We start from the raw sequence: 7,902 nt of genomic DNA, 5'->3' as shown, positions 1-7,902 counted from the left end.
CCCAAGAATCATACCTTGTGCTTGAGATCATTGTTCAAGCACTTCTTGAACTCTGTCAGGCTTGGTACTGGAGGCCCCTGGAGGGCCTGTTCCAGTGCAAAACCTTCTCCTGATATCCAGTCTAAGCCTCCCCTAACTCAGATTCATGCCATTTCCTCAAGCCCTGTCACTGATCACATGAGAGTGAAGAGATTGGCACCTGCCTGTCTGCTTCCCCTCATGAGAAAGTTGAAGATCATAATGAGGTCACCCCTCAGTCTCCTGTTCTCCAAGCTGAACAGACAAAGTTCAGTCCTCATAAGGCTTCCCCTCATGGCCCTTCACCATGCTCATGGCCCTCCTTTGGACACTCTCTAATAGCTTAATGTCTTTCATATGTTGTGGCACCCAAAACTGCACACAATCCTAAGGTGAGGCTGCCTCAGTGCAGAGCAGAGCAAGACAATCCCCTCCCTTGCCCTGCAGCAATGCTGTGCCTGATGCCCCCCAGGACAAGTTTGGCCCCTGGCTTCCAGGGCACTGCTGACTCATGTTCAACTTGCCATCAACCAGGACCAATAGTCCCCTTTCCATGGGGCTGCTCTGCAGCCTCTCATTGCCCAGTCTATAAACACAACCAGGGCTGCCCTGTACAGAATCCAGTACTAGCCCTTGTTAAACTTCATGTGGTTAGTGACTGTCCAACACTGATTTGTTGGGATCTCTCCACAGAGCCACTTTGCTCTTAAAGGAGTCAACATCTCCTTCCAATTTCAAATTATGTCATCAGCAGACTTACTTAGCTTTTTTTTTTTTGCTTCCATAACCACTACTGAAACAGAGAGCAGAACCCTTGCCTTGGTATCTCTCTAAACACTGCGCAACTGAGGGTTTAAAACTCCTTCTGGACCAGAATAAGACACAGCAGGTTGAGGAGGTTCTTAAGGAGGTGTAACCGGTGCTGGTTTTCTTAGCAGACCCTGTGGTGCTGCTGGAGGTAGCTGAGGGGGGCAGATGCGAAGGCAGAGCTCACCCACACTTCCTGGGGTGTGGCTGGGTGAGTTGGAGAAGAGGATCAACTGTCCCTGCAGCTGAATGAGGCTTCTTCAGGAGCCCAACCCCAGAAACAGTGATAAACCTAAGGCCTGCTCTATTTTCTTCTGAAATGACCTGCTTCAGGCTATTCAAAAGTTACTCAGGAGCTCTTTTGTCAAAAGCAGCTGCTATGACTTCTGCATTGCACTGGGGCACAGAGCCTGCAGGGAGGCTCCTCTCTGCAGCATCAGGGCCATCTTCTTCACCCCAGCCTCTGTGGGAGAAAAGAAAAAGCTCATTTTGGGAACTGAGTAACAACAACAGGGAGCAAGTGGCTGTGTATTGCTTAGTTGATGGCTGGGGTTAAACCACGACAGTCTCTTGCCAGAAATAGTGCACAGCATTTGTTCCCTGACTGGCTTCTCGAGAAGAGGACCTGTGCTCAGAACCCCAGCCATCCTATGCTTACCCTGCCCATAAACCCAAGGGAGGAGTTCACAGCCACGTTCCTGGCTCTGATCAGTTCTGCTGGTCCAGGAATTTGTATACTTTCAGGTGTGGTACAAGGTGGGGTCCCTGGGAAACAAGAGAGGGACACTTATCTGGTCCCTGGGTTTGATGGGGACAGCTTGGTGTGCAAAGCAAGCATTCACCATATGGGAGCACAAACAAGTCCTGAGAAAAATCCTGAGACCCCAAGTTTCTTCTACCAGTGCCAAGACAGGTGATACTGAGAGAGGACAAGCAGAGCCAGTTCTGGAAGTGGCACATTCAGGTATGGGCTGTTCTCAGTGCAGACAAGTGTCTCCTGGTGCCAGCAGGGATATTTTTAACCAGGTAGCCACAACAGCACTGCGATTCCAACTGGACATTTTAATGCAGCATAAAGATTGTAGGACAGACACGGATGCTTGTGCCCAGACAGACGTGGGACATGGATGACTCCATTTGCCTAATTTCATAAAACAATTTGGGATTTATTGAGAGTGATTACACTCAAAGTCTTGGCAAAACTTTGAATTACAAAGCCATTTTTTATTAATTTCTAAATAAAATAGCAGCATAGCTTAGCAAAAATTATTTGGGGCATTAGAACTAGTGTCCTTTAGATATCTGTATTACTGGTACAAATTTAAATATGGCACAACTAACTCTTGGACTCAATTAGTAAGTTAAGCTCTTTCAAATGCTTAAGTAATATGATAATTAAGAGCTGTACTATTATATCTCTTCCTTTCCAGGTTTTAAGACAACAATTCAGGACATATCTACTGGCTAGCAAAAAAAATGAAATTAAACTATATTCTTTCCTTCCAGGGATGTAGTGATAAATTAAAAATTAATTTAAAAGACACACTAGTTATTTGGTAAATAAGAACTTAGGCAAACATTCCTGTTTGATGGATAGCAAGAAAGAAATAATTTCTCTATTGTTCTGCAGAGTAGGTAAAATCCAGTTACCCATGTTTCTCCTTGACAACCCCATGGGTGTCCATCTTGGCCTTACATTCAAAATATATTCAGGTATATTTACTATTAACCTTTTTTTTTTTTCTTATTCTGTGGGTAGAACTATACCATGCCTGAGTTTAAGAGCTTCACTGAATTTCACAGGAAATGGAAAAACTGACAGAAAACACAGATCTCTTCCAAATAATTTTGCAAAAGTGTACAATTCTGTCACCAAATGAACGCAGAAGTCATATGTTTTGAAGTATCAGTCACTTGGGGCCTCCACTGATGCTAACGTTCCTAGAAAGTCATTTGACTAGCTCTGTTAAACTGGTTGTCTTGTTTGTCCCTGTAAGGAGCTTCTCCTTTAAATAAAACAGTAAACAATAATCATCATTATGGTTCTGTATAAACTCTTCTAAAATGAAATATTAAGGTTTTATGCTCTTGTATTCTTTTGGGGATGTTTTGCTGGATGTATGAAGTGGGAAATTCCCCACAGAGCAGAAAACATGTCAAGGCTAAAGGAATCCTGAGGATAAATGACTGAAAATCATCCACCTAACTTCATCATAAAATGCACTTAAAAAATGGAAACTACCCCCCTCTACGCAAATCTGTAGAAACTCAGGGAAAACCCTCTTTAATTTTACCTGCAGTAGGAAAAATAAGGTGCAGTACTTGTTGCCTGTGTCACATAAACAGGAATTCAGGAGTGGATTTACCAGGGAGGATTGAGACCATCCACTATACAGGCACACAGTAGAGGCTGTGGTGCCCATAGAATATCTTCCATTACATGGTAGAGGGAGGCAGTAGAGCCTTGCCCCGCTTCCCATTTAGATCCTGGCTCTCTCTGCCCCTCCCTGTACCGGGGAGGCTGGTGCCTGCCAAGAGGAATGACCTAGAGGCTGACTCTTCAAAGCAGGAAGATGGAAAAGTCCCCAATTAAGAAAAACATTAAAGGGAATCTAGAGTTGAAGAAAATGTTGAAGTTCCATTGAAAGCAAAAGGAAAGGAATGAAGAACATTTTTAAACCCCACTAGCTTCAATAAGACTTAAATATGTGATTAAAGGTAAGTGCATACTTTTATGAATAAGAATTCTTTAATGACCCTTAAATCTACAGCTGTCTCATTGACATTATCTAGAGTGGAACCAGAAATTGTTTCCGGTAATCTGAGGCTAAATTACTTGAAAATGAAATTCTATGATGAGCAAGGAACAATGATTCATGTTAGAAACCTAAGTTCCTTCTCTTTCTGTCAGTCAAAGCCAAATCTAAATCTTCACCTCACACAAAATCCTTAAGGGTTTTTATTATTGCTAAACTACTTGAAAATTAAACTTTAGGAAGAGGAAGGCACAATGATTCATCTTAGAAATCTACAGTTCCCTTTCTTTCTGTCAGTCAACTTCAAACCTAAATCTTCACCTCACATACACAAAATTCTTACAGGCTTTTATTATTGCCCATTCTCGGGACTCTATCTGGTCAGTGATCCCAAGAAACATTAGAAAGTCTCTTTTCCCAGCCTGGCAGTCGAAGAAGGAGTCAGAGCTCTTCATTTCTCGGTCTCAAGGTTGTTTATTGTATCTTATCTATAAAATTCTTTCTCCTGACCAGCTGAGGTCTGCTCAGCAGGATGGACAGAGGCACTCTGGCCACCCCCAGGGTGGTGTTATCTTTTTATACTAAAAACTATGTATACAATATTTACAATTACTTTCCAATACCTATCATCTATGTTAGACAGTGAGCTTCTACTCTAAACCAATCTAAAAGTGCCAACATCACAGCAGAAGATGGAGGCCAAGAAGAAGGAGAAAGACTGGACACGCCCAGATTCCTCCATCTTGCTCCCTGAATCCCCATTCTAAAAACTTCAAAAATCTATTTTTTCACCCAGTGATAAATTCACTATCATTCTACTTAAATTTTCGTGGCTTGTAATGCTTCATATAAGGTTGGTAATTATCTTTTCCAAGGGCTAAATCAAAGGCACAGGGGTCTTGGGCTCTCTGCCAAGGTCTCTGAACCCCCTGGGCAGGGGCTCAAGCTCTCCAGGGCAGCCAGAGGAATTTCCTGGGTTCCGACAGCCCATCTTTATTATTTTATTTGTAGTTTTTATTTTCGTCTTAAAACTAGACAGGAGCTATCTAAAAACTATGTTTGCCCAGATCAAGACTTCATAAAACTCTCTTAAAAATTGATGGCCTCATAAAGTAGCAGTCAAACATGCTGAAGTTGCATTTGAGCAAATCTGTACAAGAAATCCTACTTCACTTTAAAACATCAGAGCTGTCAGCTCTCATCCCACCGCGTGTAGGTGACGTATCCTGCAGTGTCCTGCGCACAGAGCAGGGCCAGTGCAGACACCGCTGTCCCACAGCATTGCTGAGCCGGCTGAGGGCCACATGTGGGGCAAGTGCCACACAGACAATGCGGCCGCTCAGCCCTGGTCCCGTGTCCCAGGGGCATGTGAAAAACCTCTCCAAATCACAGGCCCAATAGCTGAGGTACTTTTGGTCTTTATGAGTAGCGCTGGTGAACTTTTTCATACTGCCACCTTCTCATTTGACTCAGGCCTTTTAGGGGGTGGTCACCATTCCCTGTACATTTGTTGAAAGTAAATTGCAAGGGGGAAAACCCTGATCTTATAAAAGTTGAAACTCAATATTCCATCATTATACTGGTGTTTTATCCCCTTTAAAAATCCAAGGCAGCACTAGAACTGTATCTCTTGTCTTTTTAAATTGTCTCTTCGTCTCCAGGGTTCCTTCACCTTCTGAGATAAAGAGATCTGTTAGTAAAAAATTGCAACAGGAATTTCAATTTATTGAGTGTTTCATTGTGGTTTTTTTCCCAATAAAGTAGGGAAAGCCCAAAGAATACATTTAATATTTCTTGCCTTCTTCCTTGTACTCCACTTTTACATTTTTTTACAGTGCACTCCGAAGAAGAGAGGTGAAAGAGCTGGACTTCAGAATGAGAGGTCTTTATATTTTTTCTCTTCCTAATCTGAGTAGTGCAATGTTTTTATTATTTTTATGGAAAATATAGCTTTTTCTCCTAAAGCGTTTATTGTATTCTACAGCTTTCTAATCCAAGAGTTGTACACTTCTGTCTGTGGAAGTCTGACTTGGCTGTTGCCTGACAGTATTGTCCTAGTAGTTCTTCCCTTAAACACAAGATGTCAGGTTTTCAACCCAAAAATCTCTAAGCAAGTAAAAAATGTTCTTGGCATTGGATAAATTCCAGTATCACTGGAAAGAAGAAAATCACTAAAAAAATAAGCAATGGTTGCACAGTCGCTTTAACTGGTATGACAAGACCATTAGTTCCTTGTGTATCTAAATTAGTGCCATGCTGGAGATGCCAGGGTAGGAAATTGGATCTCATACTCTATATTATGAGACTAGCAAAAGGCAAAACATAGTACTATCATTTGATCTTGGTAAATTTTATTTGATCACTGAAGGCCTACTCTTCTATGTCCTTCTGAAAGACAGGAGACAGACCAAAATAAGTGTGCAGAATTATGGGGTTGGAATAAAATATAAAACTCTTTCTGTTTAGAAAATCTCCTCTCTAAAATCAGATATTTTTAAAAATAGTCTATGGTCTGTTGAACAAAAGTAGCAGTCGTTCTGAGGCATGAAGCAGGGAACATTTGGGTCCAGATCCAAATGTTCCCAAAGCGTTTTTGTTTTGTTTTTTTTTTTTTTTAAGTTCCATTAAAGCTTTTAATGGACAGCACTGTGGATCAAAACTAATGCTACCATGGGAAAGTGTTTTTGTTCTTAATCTCTGATCAGATCCAGCACACACACATGACCTGGCTGCCAGCTGAAGGCATGGTTAGCCCTTGAAGGAGCATGTTCCTGGTCTGAAATGGCAGAATGACACTCACATCCATCATGCTCTCTTAACAATCACTGTTTAGCTTTTAGTGACTCATGAATTTAATACAATTGCTATTTTGCATATGCTCCATGTTGATTTTACACCAGGTCCTACATTCATGAAAGGTTTATTTTCTAGTCAACTGATGCATTTCACTGATTTTTTGATTGCAGGTCTCAAAGTCAGTACAAAATGGAATTCAGCCTTGATTAATTTAGTCTAGGTGAAGGAAAGCTCTCACACCAAGTTTCCATATATTGTTTATAATATAATCAGAAAATATTAACTATAGAACTCCATATGTACTAAATGCATTTTAAAATAAAAACCCTTAATGTTTGAGTTCCTCTAGGATACAGCTAAAGCTGCTTGAATGCTTTAGGATTTGAAATTACAATATCCTCCTGTACATAGTGAAGCCTTTTTTCCCCTAACCCAGAAGAGACCAGAATTAAAGCACTTACAGTGGTCCCCTACTTTGTGCAGAGCTTTAGAGATAATTAGTGGAGGAACAATAAAAATTCAAGTACTAAAAGCAAAATCTGAAAAGCAATAATCCATAGCAGATAACACCACAATCACTTAATATATGATATCAGACAGGAGAATAATGTTCTGGAAACATCCACGTACAAAAATGGAAAGCAAACTGAGAAAACAAAGAGATCTGTACTGATAAAGTCACAGAAGTGGCTTTTCAGGAAGTAAACCTGTAGAGGAGTGGAGGCAGGACTTAAAAAAAAAAACCAAACAAACAAACAAAAAAAAACCTAAAAAAACCAAACAAAAAAAACTGGCAACCTACTTGTTTCCCCTCCTGAATTCTCTGCAACAGGATTTCCTCCTCACATCATGTGGAGCCATGTAAATATGCCCCCTTTGGCTACGTGACAGGAATCATTTCCTCCACCCTGCTTTCAGGGAAGGAAAGCAAAAATGAAAGGTCAGGATCTTAGGGATTTGTATTAGCAGAAAGCACTTAGTCAGGAAAAGGATAAAGATTACAGGGGAAGTAGTGCTATTCATCTGTAATCCTTTTCTGTTGAACACATTTTATATATTAATAATAAAAAATATGTGGAAAAAATTAAGCTTTACTATTCTGCACTTTCAATTCTTCAATGGTATTTAATGAAGGTATAAAGTTTTCAAAATGTCCTAGAAGAAACTCATAAGCTGAAATTTTACTAGCATCCACAAACGTGAAAGCAAACATTTTTCCCTGGTATAACTTCCAGGGGAAAAAAAAATTGCACTGCAAGTGAAGTTATTAACCAGGAAAAAGCTTCCTTAATTGTTTGTTTGCAGGAACTGTTGTGATTGTTCCCAGTCAGCCTTCTGTGTGTTCAGTGCTCCAGCAGAACTGGGACCCTAACTCATGCTTAACACAGCTGCACAGAAAAAGCCCAGACTCCTGCAGCAACACTCTGCCTAAACACTCAGGTGACAACAGACACCTGCTTTTACCAGCTCTGATCAATGTGCAGGCATTTTGCTATCAACAAACCGATTCATAAAAACCAATAAA

This window comes from Molothrus ater, chromosome 3, assembly GCF_012460135.2.
Source record: "Molothrus ater isolate BHLD 08-10-18 breed brown headed cowbird chromosome 3, BPBGC_Mater_1.1, whole genome shotgun sequence".
Lineage (NCBI taxonomy): Eukaryota > Metazoa > Chordata > Aves > Passeriformes > Icteridae > Molothrus > Molothrus ater.
This window is presented reverse-complemented; position numbering follows the sequence as displayed.